We start from the raw sequence: 18,379 nt of genomic DNA on the forward strand, positions 1-18,379 counted from the left end.
GGAGCACCCCCCCCCCCAATCCTGACACCACACATACCTCCCCCTGCTACCAAACGTCCCCTTCTGCCCCCACCCCAGAGCCACTGCCCTGGAGCATACCCCTAGAGTCTCTTTGATCTTCTTTTCTTTTTTAAGATTTTATTTATTTATTCATGAGAGACACACAGAGAGAGAGAGAGAGACACAGGCAGAGGGAGAAGCAGGCTCCATGCGGGGAGCCCGATGTGGGACTTGATCCCAGGACTCGCAATCACACCCTGAGCTGAAGGCTCGCCAAACCGCTGATCCCCCCATCCCCTCTCTTTGATCTTCTTAATGGGTGTTGATATTCCAGTCATCTTTGGGGGATTGGTTAAATTTTGACCAGTCATCTGTTGATGTATGTGTGGATCGTTTCCTGTCAGTTTGTGCTACACACAATGAATAGCCAGTGAATATCTTTGCTCAGAGGTGGGATTGGGTTTATAGGATAAATTCCCAGAAGGAGAATGCTGAATCCGAGAGTATGTATGTTTTTAGACGTGACAAGTAAGTATAGGGTGGTTTTTTGTTGTTTTTTGTTTTGTTTTGTTTTGTTTTTTTGGAATGTCCCGGCCCCATTGCTCAAGAATCTGGTGAAAGCTGTGGATCCACTCTCCAGAAAGCTGGAGCAAGTGGGAGATTCAGTTTATAGTTTCAGATCCACGAAGCCCCAGATTTCTTGAATCCTCTTGATCCCCGCATCCCAGATTAAGAACCGTAGGTGGGCACTTTGTGTGGATAGAATCCGTGAAGGAATGAGCGACCATCTTAGGGATTGTGTGGGCCCTGCTGGCAAACTGGGCTTTTCCCACAATTTGGAAAAGTTCAGTAGGAGAGAAGAGAAATAAGTCGACAGTAACTCAGCTGGAACCTTTTGCCCCTTGATGGAAAAAGTCATGACCCCACGCTAGTGTTTATCTAGGGCAAACCCCAGATGATGGCTAACCCCTAGAGGAAGAAACACTTAATCCGGGGGGGTTCTGGCATTATTGCTGAGAGTACAGCCCTTTGTCCCAGCAGGGTAGAATTAAGTGACCTGGCCCTGGGTTGGACCCTGCCCAACAGGCATCAGACCACCAGGGCTTGACCAGAGCAACTGGGGATGGTGCTTGCTGTCTTGGACCTTGATGTAGTCCCTCCTGCAGGAGAAGCCCCCTCCTCCCAACCCCTAGCTCTCAAGGCCCATGCTGGAGGGCCATACTGTCCCAAGCAGGCACACTCTGCTAGAGGAACTGGCTAGGCTGCTCAGACTGGCCACCAGAGCTTTTTCTTGAGGGGGCAGGGGTAGGGGGTGCCCTGCATTCAAATCTGTGAGGGAATGGAAAACACTGTGTAGTATAAGCTGCTGGTTCTGATCAATTTGTGATCTCGCCATTCTGAGGCCCATCTTAAAGAATTGCTGCGATGGCCACATCCTACTCTGGGAGCGGCTGTTTTGGACTCTTGATAAATCCTCTGCTGAGTTGTGCTCTCAAGAATCATGCTGGCTGTGCTCCACTCTCTTCTGCAATAGTTTCCACAGGCCCCCAGCATCTCTGTTGTTTATCCAAACGTGTCCATCTCTTTGTGTGATTCTTTTCTTATCCTCAGTACACCCATTTTCATCCTTTTGTCCTCAGAGTAGGGTTGGCTGTTGAAAAGTATAAGGCAGTAGTTAACGTCTGTTGAACTCTCACCTTGTGGACAGGCAGTATGCTTTTAGCCACTGGTCTCATTTATCTGCCATAAGGATAAACATACTATTCTTTTTACACAAAATGATGTGGGGACATTTAGTATATGTGCTGCCGAAGCGAGCACAATGTGGGGACATTTATATCTTCCTATAGGATAGTGGTTGTCAACCAAGGCCAGTTCTATTCTCTAGGAGACATTGGCAATATCTAGAGAGATTTTAGGTTGTCACAACCTGGGTTGCTATTAGAATCAAGTAGGTGGAGGCTAGGGATGCCACTCAACACTCTATGTAACGCACTGGGCAGTCCCACAACCAAGAATTATTTGGGCCCAGATGTCAGTAGTGCCGAGGTTGAGAAACCCTGCTTTACGATTTGAGAAAAGCAGGGATACTTAAACCAAAACAAAAACCCGATAGAACAACAAAAGTCTCACCTGGGCCATTCTTGTGGTAGCTGCCTGCCTTTCTTAGTTTTCAAAACATGGATGACCACATCTACACAAATAAACACCTACATGAAACTCAGCATCCAGATCCCAAGTTGTTAGAACTCCAGGGTATCTTTGGCATCTGGTATCTTTAAGAAGGTCTAAGCTTGCATCAGTACTCAGCTGGGGTGACAAGTCCTCCCCACCCCCCACTCCGTGTGCCCTTTCAGGGATGTTTGGCAATGTCTGAGAAGATTTTTCGTTGTCTCCACTTGGGAAGAAGGGTGCTCCTGGTATTGAGTGGGTAGAGGCTAAGAGTGGTTGCTAAACATCCTATAGTACACAGGACAGCCTTCCCCACAACAAAGAATTATTAGGCCCCAAATGTCAGTGGCACCAGGTTGAGAAACAATGCTTCGAAACAGGTTGATTTCAGAGGCTTGGAACAGTGTTTCTAAATTGAGAAGTGGATGTGGGAGAGAGTGGGGCATGGAGAGGCTTGGTTACTAGCAGCTGAGACTATGATGTTAATTAAAAGTTTCTGATCTCTCTGATGATGCTGGTAACAAATGAGTTATTAATAATGAGTTATTAGTAATCTGGCAGCATCTGGGTGAATTACGTGCCAGTTCATCTCTAGTGAAAATGTTCAGGTCTCTTATAAGGTCGGTTTGGGCTGGAGTAGAAAGTTTGCGCGTGCTTTTACTTCTTGTTAAGAGCTGGCCGCTGCTGGACTGAGGCCTGAAGAATCTGTAGGGGAAAGTGCTAGAAGGAAGCGGTGTCTGTCTGGGCCCTTGGGCCCCTCTGGTACTTATGTACATCTAGAACTGGGGGAGGTGCTTGAATCTGCGTATTTCTAGGGAACTAAGGAAGGTAAGGGGACCCTGACAGATCCAAACTTGGAAGTTCACTTCTCATTGTGATACAATGTTAATTTCCAGGCCTGAGCTGCTTGCTGGTTTCTGATAATTCTTGTGGTCAGGCCAGATTTGAGAGTGTAACTAGGGATAGAGCTGGCAGCTGCCTGGAGTGCTGGCTTGATTTTTTTTCTTTTGGCCTGAAAGGAGGGAGAGAGAGTTTGAACTGAAAGATTGGTTCCTTCAGAGCTAGGAGGAAAATTCTCCTCCCATAGCTTTGAAATTCATTGGATGCTTGCTAGGCCCTGGTTTGTGCCCAGAAGGAAAGATCAGACTTCGTAGAAAGACATGGGGTGAGGAGTGGGCTGGGGCACCTGGCACCCCAGCCTGTTAGAATAAGTACTATCTGGGGGACATGGCTGGTGTTTGGAATGTCCCCAGTTACTACCTGCTCTGAACTACTTTTAAAATCTTATTGTGAGGAATTAGGCTTTTGATTTCCTAGCAAAGAGTTTGGCCTGTTAAGTAATAAGCCTGGAATGGTCTTAGATACAAAAGTCTGGAACTTGTAGGTCTTTTGCCTGAGTATGAACAAAAGCATGGAACCTGTGTGCTGAGAATAACAGGTGACAGGCAAAATAGGGTCCCTGCCCCAGATCCTTGAGCTCAGCAGCTGCAGGCTAACTTCCTGAAGACCGTCTGCCTTGGGGCACCAGACGTGGAAATGGCTTTGGCCATTGGCCATATCCATATGTAATGGGAACTTGGTTAAGTCCAACTTTGCTGGAAGCAACTCTCCTGACTCCCTCTGTAAGAAGACCCTGTGGGACCCTGGCCAGAGCTGTTCCTCTTCCCACTGGGCTTTGGGTCACCAACTTGCTGGGTGAATAGAATAACCAGCCTGGTGTTCTAGGCTGGACTGTGGAGCTACAGAAGTGTGAGACCGCCCTCCCCTGAAGGATCCTGGGACCTCCTTAAACCCTACCACTTTCCAGGCCTGTCTGTAAAACTGAGTTCACCTGACCACTGTCCACAGTCATGGAGGCACTCTGTAACCAAGCAGAGTCCCACATATTCTTGTTAACAGCCAGGACCAAGAGGGCACCATACTCTGATTCGCTACCTGTGTCTGCCAAACATGAGGTGGCAAGTTCAGGTCTGACTCAGAACCCTGTGTTTATTAAAGACCAGTCAGCGTGCCCAGGTACACTTCTCCCTACTTATTTGGCTCAGTGTGAAGGCAGAGCCATAGGATACTTAATTATAGTCTGCGAGTTACTGAGCTTAGGGGTTTCATAGTGTCTCCCTGCTCAGTTTCAGAAATTGGGGGCTGTCCCATTCCTTCGCCCTTCAGGTGTCCATATGTGCATCTGCTTGCTTTTTCCCTCAGAGGAAACAGTGCTCTGACGCAGTGACAGGGCCTACTGAGGCCTGCCCTTTGCCTCTGGCATGTGTGTCCCGTGGCCTTTGACCCAAGGACATAGGCCGATTAGTTCTGCTCTGGCCCATCTTAGCCCTTCTCCTCTTCTGTTGTTGCCGATATTTTGAAACTGATCCCTGTAGCCAGTTTCCTCCATAGGATTTTGGAGGCGAGTGTGCTGCACGTTTTGGCACTGTGGCAAGTTGGGGGGTGGAGGATGGGCCGGAGGAAAGTCAACTAGTCTTCTGTTCCCGATTTCCAATGCAGGGGGTGAAACTTGTAAGCTGTAGGAAGGTTTTGATGCTGAAGTTTTCCAGCTCCAGGGGATTAGGAGCTCTGCAGGCCTATTGAGGCGTCTTTACCCCAGTACTCAAACCCTAATGGCTTTTCCTGCCTGGTGAAGTGTTAGGGGCAGCTTTTTCTGGTTCTTTTTCAAAGCTGTTCCTGGCAAGCTGGATGGAGGAGTGTGTCAGATTGGCAGCAGCTGGTTTCTGTCTTCCCTCATCTTTCCTCTCTCCTCTCCCTCCCCCTCCCCTTCCTCCCTGCCTTGCCTTGTCCTACCCCCTCACCCCCCCCAGCCGCTCACAGGGCTGGATTTGGCAGCTGCTTCTACTGAGCACTGCAGTTTGGGTACATTTCCGCTCATTTCCTGTTAGGCAGTAACCAGGGTTCCACGAACGAACGAATGCAGGATCCCAGAGGACAGCTCCATCTTCCTTTTCCGTTCAGCTCCTAGAAAAAAACCTGCTGACTGAGCCCAGAGAACAGGGTCACGCGGAGATTCCCAACCACAGCAGGAAAATAGACTGTGATTTCCTCCGAAGGACTTGACTCAGCATCGGGTCACTGCCCAGCTGCTCAGAGGTCCACACCTGGGAATCGAGCACCTCCAGTGGCGTCACGGAGACCACAGACCCAGCAGCTACTAGCCCAGCAGGGCTCCCAGTCTAGGGAGTACTGTCCTAGCAGAACCATGCGAGGTATCCACAGAGTGTCTGAGTGTCGGAGAGGACGCGGGGCTGTTCTCCCGGCTCCAGCAACCTTGCCTCCCCTTGGCCTGGCAAACATCAGTTCACCTTTCATGTGTCCCTTCAGCCTCTTCATGTGTCTCCCCAGCCTCTGAGGCACTCAGAGCCTCTGTCTCTCCACCTCTCAGACTCTCTTATAGCTGCTTTTCCAATCGAGAATGGAGATTGACATCTTTGTCGCTGGATCCTAAGTCTTTGTAGGCCAGGCCCGTGTGGTTCTGCTATTATTGTGTGCCCAGTTGAGCCCAGCCCCTGGCCTGTTTTGGAACTGTTGGTATTGGATGGATGGACATTTGCACACTAGTGAGCAAATGGTTGCATCATGGGTTGTGGGTGCAGATGCCAGAGCTGTAGGGTCAGCAGGCCTAAAGGAAGCAGAGCCTGGGATGGGTGGGAAGTGTAAACATCCCCAGCTGACCTGGCATTCAGGACCTCCTGGAGTTCCGCCTGGTCCCAATTTTAAATCCTACCCCTTCCCTTCATGGGTGGCACCCTCCAGTCTGACGGCTCCAGTCTGACCGGTCTGCCTGCCCAGCAGGCTACCTTGTACTACCGTGTACCTTGTGCCTCATTTTCTGCACCCCAACTGGTCTCTCTGTCCACTTCCTGCTTGCCCTTTAAAGCCTTGTTTGTATGTCTCTTTATCCTCGCCTTCTCCTGTGGCCACTCACTGGAAAGACTTCTCTGTCCTCTGGGCATCTGACCAGTGCACCCCAGTGCTCTCCTGCCCACATGCCACACGCCAAACACGTCCTCACACCAGAATGTGCTTTTCTTCTCATCAAACCTGAGCTCCTGACAAAGCAGGGCTGCCTGGTGGCTTGTGACAGGCCTGGGGTTCCCTGGGCCATGGCTTACTGACCAAATTGTCAGAAATGGTGGGCTCCTTCTGAGAGTGGGAGTGGGGCAGTCCAGTGACAGTGATAGTGGCCTCCTACAATGTCCCTGGGGGTGGCTTCTGCTTAGCCTAGGCAGAACTCTAGGGAAGTAGAGGGGCTAACAGCCCTCCATCAGAAACAGGTCCAACGGGTTTAAAAATAAGAAATCAGGGCCGCCAGGTGGCTCAGCGGTTTGGCGCCGCCTTCAGCCCAGGGCCTGATCCTGGAGACCCTGGATGGAGTCCCATGTCAGGCTCCCTGCATGGAGCCTGCTTCTCCCTCTGCCTGTGTCTCTGCCTCTCTCTCTCTCTCTCTCTCTCTCTCTGTCATGAATAAATAAATAAAATCTTTTAAAAAAATAAGAAATCAAAGCTCAGAGATTGTCCCTTTGGCTTTGGATTAGCATGACAGTAAGGTCACAGTTCAGTTGATACTCTCAGGGAGTCCACAGACATCACGTTGGACCATAATTCACTTATCTTTCACTAGTGCCCCTCCATCCAGCCCAATTTTTTCTAAAGTGCAATGATTGAATGATGAACTGTCATTTTGAACCTCAGCCTCAGGATTGAGCAGAGACCCACATTCTTAAGAAACCCTTCTAGGAAGGAAACTGGGAGCTTCCTGTTCCTTTTCTGGGGGCAGATGGGCAGGCGTCCATCAGAGTCCATTGCCCAGTGCTGGCCCTTGAAGGCCAGCCTTTGTGGTTCAGAAGAGGGCAGCTGAGGGTTGGGGTGAGGTTTCTCCATCCTTGAATCCAACCTGGCTGGTCTAGGGTTGACCCTTAGGTCCTGAGATTTGAGAACCTTTGCTGTGGGTTAGTCTCTTGCTGTTTTCTCCTCTGCGCAAGGCAACGTTTCCCCATCTTTGTGGAACATAGGAGCTGCTGTAGCTCCCCACTGACCATCGAGTGGGTGTCTGGGTCAGGGCCCTGAAACATGTGCAAGTGATGCCCCGCATCAAGGTGGGCTGTGAGGTCCTGGACATCCAAATCCAGATGCGGTTCTCTCCCAGCTTTGGCATGGAATGTCTTCATAGCGGAGAAGTCTAAGGCATTTGTGTCCGGCTCCATGCAAGGTTCCTTTCTCTCCAGCAGCCTCAGGGGCACCTGAGTGTTTGATCCTGCCTGTGCTTCCCACAGCTTCCACAGCTTCAGCTCAGGATGGGCAGGAGGCACTGACAAGCCCCTTCTGTTGAGTGAAGCCTCTCTACCACCTCAATACAAGTGGGCTTGGGAGTCTTAGGTGGAAAGCTGCAGAGACCAGAGGAGTGTTTGCAACTCAGGAGGAAAGTGCACTTGGTCAGGGGGGCAGGGAGAAAGTCCTTTTGCCCAACTGCCTCCATTGTGCTTCTGGAGTCTAAAAGTCCGTTTGGCTTTGCAGCAGAGCCCACAGGGTTGACCTTCTTGCAGAGGTCACTTGAGTAGCTACCAGGGCTGTCACCAGGCCCGGAGGCAGTCGGTGCTGGGGTGCTGTAGAGGGCACGTCACTTCTCAGGCGCCGTGATAAGGTGATTACTGCTGTTATTAGCGTTCTTTATCGTTAATCACATCCTTATGTCCTCACTATTAACATGGTTGCATTGATTGGCTACATGGAATCACACACCATGTTATGTATTGTCAATAACCATTATCTAGCTGCTGAGTTACATGTGAATAGATAAGGTTGTGTATAAACCGTGTCTTGTGTTGCATCACTGCTGTTGTTGGTGTATCATCAAGTGGTTCAGACATAGGAAAAGAAACAAAGAAATAGCCACATGCCCACAAGAGCTTCCCTAAGAGCAGTGCAGTCACAGGCAAAGCCTCTCCCTGATTTACAACTTTACTGCACATGAATTATCACCAAAAAGTGTGCAATCTTGTTTTGCAGGTTTACCCCTCTAAATGCTGTCTGTCGTGTGGTTGTTGGTGTAAGCTGCTCTTTTGTTCAGTACCGTTAGTGTTTCCCGTTTACACGAATGCATGTAGCCCTAGTTTCATTGCTTAGCTGGATAGCCTTCCCCGGTGTGACTATACAGCAGGGCACTTATCCAACCCCCGCCAGTGGGGATTGAGGATGTTTCCAGGTCTTTGCTCTTTCAAACTGTGTGGCAGTGAGCACTCTTGTAGATGTCCCCCTTGGGATGTGTCTGAGAGGTTTTCCAGACTTACACTTTGTTTAATATAACAGTCTAGGTTTTCCCTGGTACCAGTCTGGAAAAAAAAAACACATTGTATTCAATTTGCATGACCTAAAGTCCAGCCGAAGCTGGGGGAGTCCTGTGTCTGAACACTCCTAAGGGTGATATTTCAAGTGTGTTCTGCTGCCTGCCTGGGGGCCTCAGCCAGGACTCTGAGTGGGTGGGCAGAGGGTCCGCAGGCACAGTTGGTTGGGGGTGGTCCAGGGGGCTCACGGACCAGGGATAAACCCTGGGGAAACCTGCAGCCACAGGCAGCACCCAGAACCCTCCATCTGCCCTGTGTCCTCCTCACAGAATTCATTTACTCATCAGCCTGTCAGTTCCTCAATAGCTGTGTTTTCGGTTCTGCTCTCCACAGTGAGGAGAGCTTTTTGCAGAAAGCACCTGGCATCCAGCCTTGTCATGAAGGGCCGCTTGCACTGGCATATGCAGTCAGAGCTCCCTGATTGGAGATTCTGTGCATGAACTTTCACCTGTTTGCTACTATTTATTTGTAGCCCCCAAATCAATACTCAGAGCACTTTGCAGTCATTTGCAGATTTGCAGAGCAGCAAAGAATTTTGAGTCTCCCGATGTTCCCAGCTGAGATGTGTCAGCCCAGACTATTAAACAGTGTCCTTGCAGTATACTTTAAGTGCCATGTTTTTTTTTTGCATCTTTGTGCTTTTTGTGGGTGATTTTGCTGTTTGAAATGACCCCAAGCAGAGCTATGGTGCCAGCTTATGTTCCTGAGTGCAGGAAGGCCATGTTGTGCCTTAGGCAGGAAACCCACGTATCAGATGAGCTTCCTTCAGGAAGGGATTACGGCGCTGCTGGCCGAATTCAGTATAGACGAGTCAATAGCATGTATTATATAAGGTGTATTTAGATAGAAATGCATGTAACATGAGGTGTTAGGTATTGATTGGCTGTGACCAGAGGCTCACAAGAACCAAACCCCATTGTTTCTCCCACGAGAAGTGGTTCCATGTTCAACAGTTGAGTGTTCGCAGTGACTTTCTAGAACAGAACAGCTATGAATGAGTGGTGAGACCTGCCAGCAGTTCCTGTGAATGTGCTGCCTTGGCGCAGGGGCCTTGCCGATGGGAGCCAGAGTGTGTGTGGACCTGGAGATGCAGAGATCCCTCGGAATTAACCTGGTAGGCCCTATCTAGTGATCAGGGCACTTAAAGGCAGGTTCCTGTCCCCTCTGTGGTGAGAGGGAAGTATGACTGCTGAGCAGGGGGTCAGGGGAAGGGAGCGTGGCAGGTCTGCATCACTGACTTTGAGGACAGGCCATGCCACAGCCAAAGAATGGGGGCTGCTCTAGAAGCCAGGAGAGGCAAGATTTATTTTTTTTGTTGTTTTAATATCAGGTTTGTAATGTTTTGTGTTGTTTGGGAAATTTGTGTTTTGTCGCTGAGCTTAAGTAATTTGTTATGGCAGCCACAGGTCTGCCCTGTCTTAAAGTCTTGTCCTGATAGAAAGGTTTAGAGCTCCTTCTTAAAGGGGTGGGTGTATGCACACATGTACACATGTTTTATCCCCCGTTAGCTCTTGCCTCCAACTTCATAGCCGGCGTCAGCAAGAAAATAGGATCGGTTCACTTGCCAAGTCAACTTCTGGGTCACTGTTGGGTCACCATCCTAAGAGCACATCCCCCATGGCCATCTTCAATTAAAGGGTTCCGTGAAATGAATCTGAAGCTCTGCAGAAGTCAGTCCCTGGTTCCTGGATCCCACCTTGGTGACTTAAAAGCTGATGGATTGATAGGAAATCTCCATTACCATTGTTTAACGTGAATTTGAAAACTGGCTCTGTGTTCAGGTTTTATGCAAAAAACACTGCTGTGCATCTACACCTCAGGGCAGCACATCACAGGAAATACTGTGGTGGGATCTCGACCTGCTCTGGCTCCTGCTAACTGGATAGAAGGAGCTTGGCGGTTCTCGAGCCTGAAGGTCCCTTTCTTCCCATCATGAAGCCTGGAGACTGACATCAGATACTCTTTGCTTAACAACTCCCCACATCTCTCAGAGAGACATTTCAGAACCCCATCCTGGGCATTTGTTTCCATGCCAGCCCTCAACCAGCATCGTCTGCGCTGGTGCAGATCCCGTGACCCCTTGTCTCTGCCTTTCCTCACATCATGTCCCTTTCTCCTTTCTGCATCAATTCATCCTTCAAAGCCAAGTTCAGGGTCATCTTTGTGAACTGTCCCTGGTTCTCTTCCCCACAGGGAGGAAGTGACTTCTCCGTATAGGTCCCTTAGCTTAGACCCTGCTATTAATCTTTTTTGCCTATGATTTTACTAATCTTTTGTTCCTCTGTTATACTCATTGTATATAATAATAAATAGTTGTTGAATGAATAGGGCAACCTTTTCAAAGGGGTGGGGGGATCTGGACTTCTGACTTTGACCCCAAATGTTCATCCCCCTTCCGACAGAGCAGATCAACTCCAAGCAGGAGAGTATCCCAAACACAGGTGCTGACTAAGTGGAACAGGGCTGATTCAGTAACACAGGGTCCTATGACAAGCGCCTGCAAGGAGGAACGAGGGATGATTCCCAGGATGACCCTAGACTCTGGCTTCGCATTTGGCCATGGGAGGAGGAAAGCAAAAAAGCATACAGGGTTTCCTAGGCAGGCAGCTAGAGCAAGTGCTGGAGCCTCAGGGCTGCTGGCTTGCCCTTTTGTACTCTTTCCCCCACTTATCCAGGAGTCATACACATTCTGTTGGTGAGTTCTGTCCTTCTGGGGAAGTGGAGGCAGCCCTGGCTGCTAGATCAGCATCACAAGGTGGAGAGGGATTTGAGTACTTTTACGGCTCCTAGCTTAAGAAGCAGCAACATGTATCACAGGGGTGACAAGAGAGTAGGAAGGCCTAGGGAGAAAGGCAGCCAGATTGGAAGACAGGGTTGCTTTTCTCCTGCAAAACATAAAAAAGCATTGCTGAGGAGTACCGTGAGTCAGAATAGCATAGCCGTCCCCCTTCCCCAGCTTGTGGGGGTGGACTCTCATTCATAGAGTTTCATTGCTGCATTCAGGAATCCATGCCCACACCAGCGCCATCTGAAGGATGGGGAGAACGGGCATCTCGGGTGGGGAGGCTGAGGGTTAGGAATCCTATTAGCCAGGATGGAGGGTAGACATCTGCTCGAGAGGCGTTGAGGGTTGGCCAACAAGCCACCATGGTGGCTGGGTGAAAGTGGGAAGAGGGGCAGCCTGGAGATTGGAGTAGCTGGGTCATGACACAGTAGCTGTTGTGTGACAGCAGCTACTCTCCACTAGGGGTTTCCTACCCGCCATCTTCCTTCAGACCAAGTTGTTTCATCTCTATGCCTTGTTCTCTTTCCCCCAAATAGAGCATCGAGATTGTTTATCAAAGCCGCCCACCAACAGATATTCCTAGTGCTGAGAGCTTTATGGAGTCGAGGTCCCATTACTGATCTCTTGGAGTTTCTGTTGCAAAAAAGAATTAGCACGTCAGCCTGCTGTGGACACAGCTGCCTGGCTATGTGTGGTCATGTGGTCGGGGGAGGAGGCACTGATCCCTCAGGAGGGCTCCCCTGGAAGTCTTTCACCCTGTTGTGTGGGCCACCTGGCAGATCCTGCTGCTGGACCTTGCCCAAGTTGTAGGATGTTTGCCCCAGCTGCCTGCACATGGCACTCCTGGCCTCCTTTCCTCGGGTGACTTGTTCTGCAGTGAGCAACAGGTGCATACCTGTAGTCTGTGGGTTTTTTTTTTTTTTTTAAGTATTTATTTATTTGAGAGAGGGAGAGAGCGTGTGCACATGAGCAGGGTAGAGGGTCAGAGGGAAAGGGAGAAGCAGATTCCCCACTGAGCAGGGAGCCCAACTTGACTCAGGGCTTGATCCCAGGACTGAGATCATGACCTGAGCTGAAGGCAGACGCTTAACTGACTGAGCCACCCAGACACCCCTAGTCTGTGAGTTCTAAAGCACATTCACACTCGAGTCCCGCAGCATGTCATCCCTACTTCCCGTCTTACAGTTGAGGAAACTGAGGCTCAGCAGAGTCTGTGTTCTTTCATAAAGTCATGGCCTGGTAGGCGGAGGCGGTGCTTGTTTCAGTTGAGAGAGCCCTCCCAGGAGCTCCTGGAGAGCAGGGTGTGCAGGCCCAACATGTATCTATTATCTCAACAAATACTGGTTGCGCAAGCATCTACTGGGACCCAGTCCCATGCTGTCCTCCCAGCTCCTCACAGTAGCCTCACTGCTGACCGGAAGTTCATGTTTGGGGACGGAGAGCCTTGGACTGGGGAGTAGGGGTGAGGAGGTGGAGCAAGGCTGTCCCAAGTGGCATCGCTGGCATGAAGATGAGCCCTGAGGGAGGAGAAAGGGCCCCCAAGAACTGTACTTTTGCATCTGTGGTCTGCAGCAGCATCTCTGGGAACCTCAAAGGTCTGGGTGCTCACCCAGTGCTGGGGCATGAGTGCTGACAGCAGAGAGTGTGTGTGTGTGTGTGTGTGTGTGTGTGTGTGTGCGTGCGCGCGTGCGTGCGCACACATGTGAGGAAGGATAGGCCCACCTGCTCTGTTCACTACAGGGTGGGTGGCAGCTGGGGAAGTAGGGGCCATTTGCCTCTGTGACCACGGGAACTGCCTACTTGACCCTGACAGCTCCCTCCTTCTGGGCCTCATCTGTGTTGAGGTGGCTGGACAGTGATTCTGAGACTAGACTCCTTCCAGCTGTGGCTTTCCAAGACTGACTGCGGTTTCGATAGGCGGGTGCCCCTGGACAAGTGGGGTGTGTGTGGGTGGAGGAGTGGCCAGGCAAGGTGACAGAATGTTGGCATTTCGCACACGACCCACTCACAGTGCGTAGCATTAACCCACAGCAGGCCTTGGTTTGACCAGTTTACCTTCTCCTGCTTGCCACGTGCTGTCCTGGGGTCAGCACCTGCCCGGGTGCTTATGTAGCCACTCCTGAAGAGATTGGTCTTGGTGGCCATAGGCCACCATGGCCATGAGTCACCCGTCAGCCAAGCTTGTTATCACCACCCTGATATGACAGGCGAGCAAGAGTCAGGTGATGGTACATTCCTCAGCGCCCACTCAGAGCTGCTGCCTGGAGCTGTCTAAAGGAGCTCCAAGTCTGAGCTCTGCCCGCCCCCCCACGCTCCCCAGCTCCAATCGAGCACATTTCTCTTTGGCCTTTAGAGCCTGTTTGCTGTCAGCCTTCCTCTCCTGTGTCCTCCCAAACCACAGATTTGTTGCTTTCACGGGGGTTCCTGTCATTGAGAAACCATCCCACTCTGGGGGTGAGGGGGGTGGAGGTTGGTGGCAGGGCAGGTCCTCTGGATACTAACCGGCCTGGGCCTGGCTTCCTCAGGTTTTTTTTCTTTGCAAATTAACTCAACCCTTTGCTCTCTGGTGAGGGAATCAGCTGTGGGAAGACCTTGGGTGGAGAGCAGGGAAATTGGACTGGTAGCCTCCAGCCAGAGTGCCAGCCTCACCTGGATTTCCCACAAGCAGGCAACAAAAGGAAGTTGTGGGTACGGAGGGGTGCTGCCATCCGGCCAGCTCCTGAGTCTGCTGCCCTCTTAGAGCGTAGCCACCATACAGTGCTGTATGGAGTCATATCAAAGTGCTTCCTATCAGGGATGGGGTTGCTCACTTCAAGTTCACAGTCCAGTGGGTGGAAGACCATAAGGAGGTAGGAATGAGGCAGTTGACTTCACAGAATAGAAAGCACAGCCCACTTGAGCCTGGTCCAAGGTGAGGTCCGAAGTGGGCAGGGACTTGAGAGAGGAGGTACCAGTGATGTGATGGGAGACGTGGCCAGTGGCCATGTCACTCCTATCCAGTTAAGGAGGCAGGTGGTAGAGAATCAGGAGGGCTTCTTGGAAGAGGCAGCTTTAAAAATGGAAAGGGTCTTAGAGACAGGAGAGGTGGCATCTGTATTTCAGGTGGCAAGGGCTCTGGGCTTTTAGATTGATCAGTGGGCCACTGTAGCTTGTCATGGTTGGGGTACATGTCACCCCTCATTGAGACCTGCGCCTGGGTGCCTGGCCTTTGTGTGGTGGGCTGTGCTCACAGTGTTTGATATGGACATTGTGTCAGTGCCTTCCAGAGGCCAAGCAGATTTCCAAGCCTCAGAGCAGAGGGCCTTTTCCCAAAGGGCTATTCTCACATCAGTTCTGCCATTGATACCAGATGAGTTTGCAGAATGCCCTTATCATCTCTGCACGAATGCGGAACACATTCGTGCTCTGCCACCCTGGCTGTGGACCGGCAGCTGGCAGCCGCCGTATGGCACACACACTGATGCAGAGCTGGCGCTGCCCAGCCAGGCAGGACTTGGGGGCGGGGGGGGATTTATTACATTTATTTGTAGGTTGGGTGTTTCTTTTTATGAGTTTTCATCTGAAATAGACTTTCCGAGTTGTATAACATGCAGTCCTATTGCCTCATCCCCAAGATCAAAAGATAAAACATAGGAGAACAATATATACCCTGGCATTTTAGCCCTACCATGATTCCTAGGTGTGATCTCTTCCAGGGAGATGAGCCTTAAAAGTACTTGTTGGCATCTCAGTCATTGGTAAAAGCCATCTATACAGCCAGGGACGCCAGCTGGGATCAGGCCCAGCTGAGTCCTCTGCACGGCAGGTATTGTTCCTTCCACCTGTCCTGGAAGGAGACAGAATGAGCTTTATGGCTTGTCACCCCCTCACCACCACCACCACAGTCTGGTGCTGCCCAGATTCATCACTTTCCTGGGATATGTTCTGGGCCAAGCCGCAGTCAGCAGGAAGGTGAGAGAGAGGTCCTGTCCAATTCTTTCCAAGTTAGCAGCACCATGCCGCAGGCAGAGGTCTGCAAGAGGGAGACTGGTGGGTCCCCTGAACAGCTCCAGTCTGGTGCCCCCTTGGTATTCACACAGGCTCTGTAATGTTCCAGGAGCTTTGGCCTCATGTCAGCCCTGAGCCATGGATATCGTGTGGAGTTCCAGAAGGCTCAGGGCAAAGCCAGCCCTAGACTTCAGGTCTCTGGCGTCTGGGCCAGTGTAGTTAACTCAAAGTAGTCTTGGGTGGCTGCCCTCCTTTAAACTTGGGTTCTTGGCCTGGCGTCCAGGAGCAGGTAAGGTCCTCCTGACCACCCACTTACAGGGCCTGAGATGTGGCCCCACACTCGTTGATGGGAGGGCTGGGGTTTGCAGCCCACCGCAAGTGCTAGCTGCAGTCTCCAGACCCATGCTCATTATTAGTCAGCTCCCTCATCTCCCAGCACCCTGACACCAGCTAGCCTCTGAAAATGAGGAAACAAGCTATAGAAGTTCAGCGACAGCCTCTGGAGTTGGGTTGGATTTAACTATTTTGGGACTCCTGCCTGGCTTGGTCACACACATGCGCACCCCCCATTACCCCTGCACCTGCGCATTGTACCTTCTGGCCCTGGGCAAGGTACATCATCTCTTGGGGCCTTAGCTATGCCATTTATAAAGTGAGGATACCTGCCCAGGCTACAGCTGGGCCAGGCGGCTGCTGGAGGTCTTAAGCAGCTCTCTCCCTCCCTCTTGGGGTCAGGGGAGCAAGACCACAGGACCTGCATCTGGGCTGCATGACCCCTTCTCAGCTGCTGCTGTGCTGCCTCCTTCTGCAAGTGATAAGTGCTTCAGAGCTAGAAGGTGGTTATCTTCAATACCCAGCAGGTTTCACCTCTTCCCCCAGATTCTCTGAGATCAACTAGGCAGTTGGTTAACCATTGATGAAAGCAGGGACCAGTTCTGTTAAGTTTGGGGGAACTTGGCACTTTTGTGAAAATCCCAGGTTTGCCGATCTTTACAGTTGAACCTGGGCCAACACTCCATTTCATTGATTGGACACCGGGAGGCTCCCCCAGAGGAGCTGGGCCTGGGACCTTAGTCCACTGGGGAGGGTGCTCAGTCCCTGGTTGCTGGCCAGATGGAGTGTGAGGGGAAATCCCTGCCTGTGGCCAGTGCTGGCCCGCCTGCCCTCTCCTCACACCATTCACGTGGAGCTGGGGCCAGGCAGGGTGAGCTCTTGGTTACCCCATCTCCTAGGACTGCTGAGTCACCCTGCGGGGAGGAACAAGGCACTTCCCTCCAACAGAGAGGGCTGAGGTGTGCTCCATAACTTCTGGTAACTGGGACTAGAGCAACAAGAAGTGGTACCTTGCAACTGCCTTTGTCTGCTCAGCCCCTCACTGTTCCTCCGAGGCCTTCTGTGCAACAGATCTTTCCCAGCGTCAGGTCCTCCCATACCACTGTGCCTGCGTTTTGTTAGCCACACCCTGGGAGGTGAGAAAAGGCCTCATCTTGAGCCTGCCCTTTGCAGGTGGGGCTTGGGCCAGCCAGTCAGATGGTAGCCATCAAACCCACGCAGTGTGCTGGGTTGGGCCAGAAAGCCAGACACACGGGGTCCCTGCACCCGGGGAACTTGTGGTCAGCCAGGGACAGACGTGGGATCCATGGCATGCAGAGTTAGAACAGGAAGAGCTTTGACAGGCTTCAGGGACTCTAACAGGAAGTTGCACTGAAGCCAAGACCTCTGACTCCACGCAGGGATTAGGCTTGAGTGGTGGACAGGGGGCCAGGGGGAAGAGAGCGATCCTGGGGGCTGCAGTGCAAACAGGGTAGGTGGCAGGAGATTGTGGCAGGCCCCAACTTGACTCATGGAGGGTTCTTAACAGTAGGCAGGAGCAAGGCCTCGGGAGGAACGAGGAAAGTCCGAGCCAGGGTGGGGGCCGGCCTGGTTCAGGCATGTGGAGGGCTTCAGAGGAACACAGGGCCCTTGTGACAGATCCTTAAGTGTTGTAGGCCTCATCAGGCGAACCGTGTGACAGCTGCAGGGAACACCGCTGAACCAGGCACTAGCGCAGGTCTGCAGACTCTGCTGTCAGTGAAGAAAAGTTCTTTTCAGCCCAGACCTGAAAGGGCAACTCTCGGTATCTGCCCAGTGGGAGCCTCTCACTACCAGGACTCGGACTTGCATTGCAAAAGCAGAGGTCAGCTCTTTAAGAGCACTTTTGAGCTGCATCCCTGTCATATCTCTGCAATGGCAACACACAGCTTTGTCATCTGGCTCACCACTCTGTCCTTGAAAGCCACTGGGTGATAGTCCCCCGCCTGCCTCGCCACTTCCTTCTAAAGTCACTTCTTTCCAGTGGTCACTTCCTGGTTTGTTCCCGGTGCCCTTGCCATAGCCAGCTCAGATTTTTGGATTAAGCCAAACAGGTGACTTTAAGGGATTTTCCCATTTGAGTGTTCCCCTCGGCATTTGAACAACATGTGCCAGGCAGGGAAGCAGCAGCTGGGACTTCATGTGGTGTTCAGCTCGCTGCCTTCCAGACAGCAAAGCGTTTATCTTCCCGTGCCAGCCCAGAGTTCCATCCTTCATCTCAAGGAGCCAGGAGCCAAGCCGCCCTGAGCTTCATTTGTGCAGGGATGTGGAAACCTTGAGCTAGCCTGAGATGTGACCTGAACGACCAGTCCTACAGGTCACAGAAGACCACGGGGTTTAGGCGGCAAGAGGCCAGGTCTGACCAAGGCCCCCATGCCAGGCTCCTCTCCACAGCTTTCTGGCTCTCTCCCCAGACGACAGCCAGGCTCACTCTGGCTAGAGGACCAGCAGCCGGCACGTCCCTGCAGTCTGGGGGACCTCCGGCTTCTGCTTCTGAGCCAGCATCTATTCCACCACAGCCCCTGTGGCTTAGGGTTTCAGAAGCCATGATCCTTTGGTGCCAAAACTAGGTTCCCAGTGAACCCCAGCTGTACCACATGTGGAAGTGTGTCCAGGGTGCGTGTCTGCCTCTTGGGGCCTGATCTGGTGGTGGAGGCACCCAACTTGGAGTTTCTGTGTGAAACATAACTTAAGAAGATATTTCTTTTATATATATATATATATATATATATATATA

General features: G+C 51.5%; 1 protein-coding gene across 2 annotated transcripts in view; it reads left to right on the forward strand.

Annotated features, from left to right (window-relative positions):
* Window positions 1–18,379, forward strand: part of SH3GL1 (SH3 domain containing GRB2 like 1, endophilin A2) — a 31,964-nt gene that overhangs the window by 996 nt on the left and 12,589 nt on the right. The window lies entirely within an intron of this gene.

Source organism: Canis lupus, chromosome 20, assembly GCF_003254725.2.
Source record: "Canis lupus dingo isolate Sandy chromosome 20, ASM325472v2, whole genome shotgun sequence".
Taxonomy (NCBI): domain Eukaryota; kingdom Metazoa; phylum Chordata; class Mammalia; order Carnivora; family Canidae; genus Canis; species Canis lupus.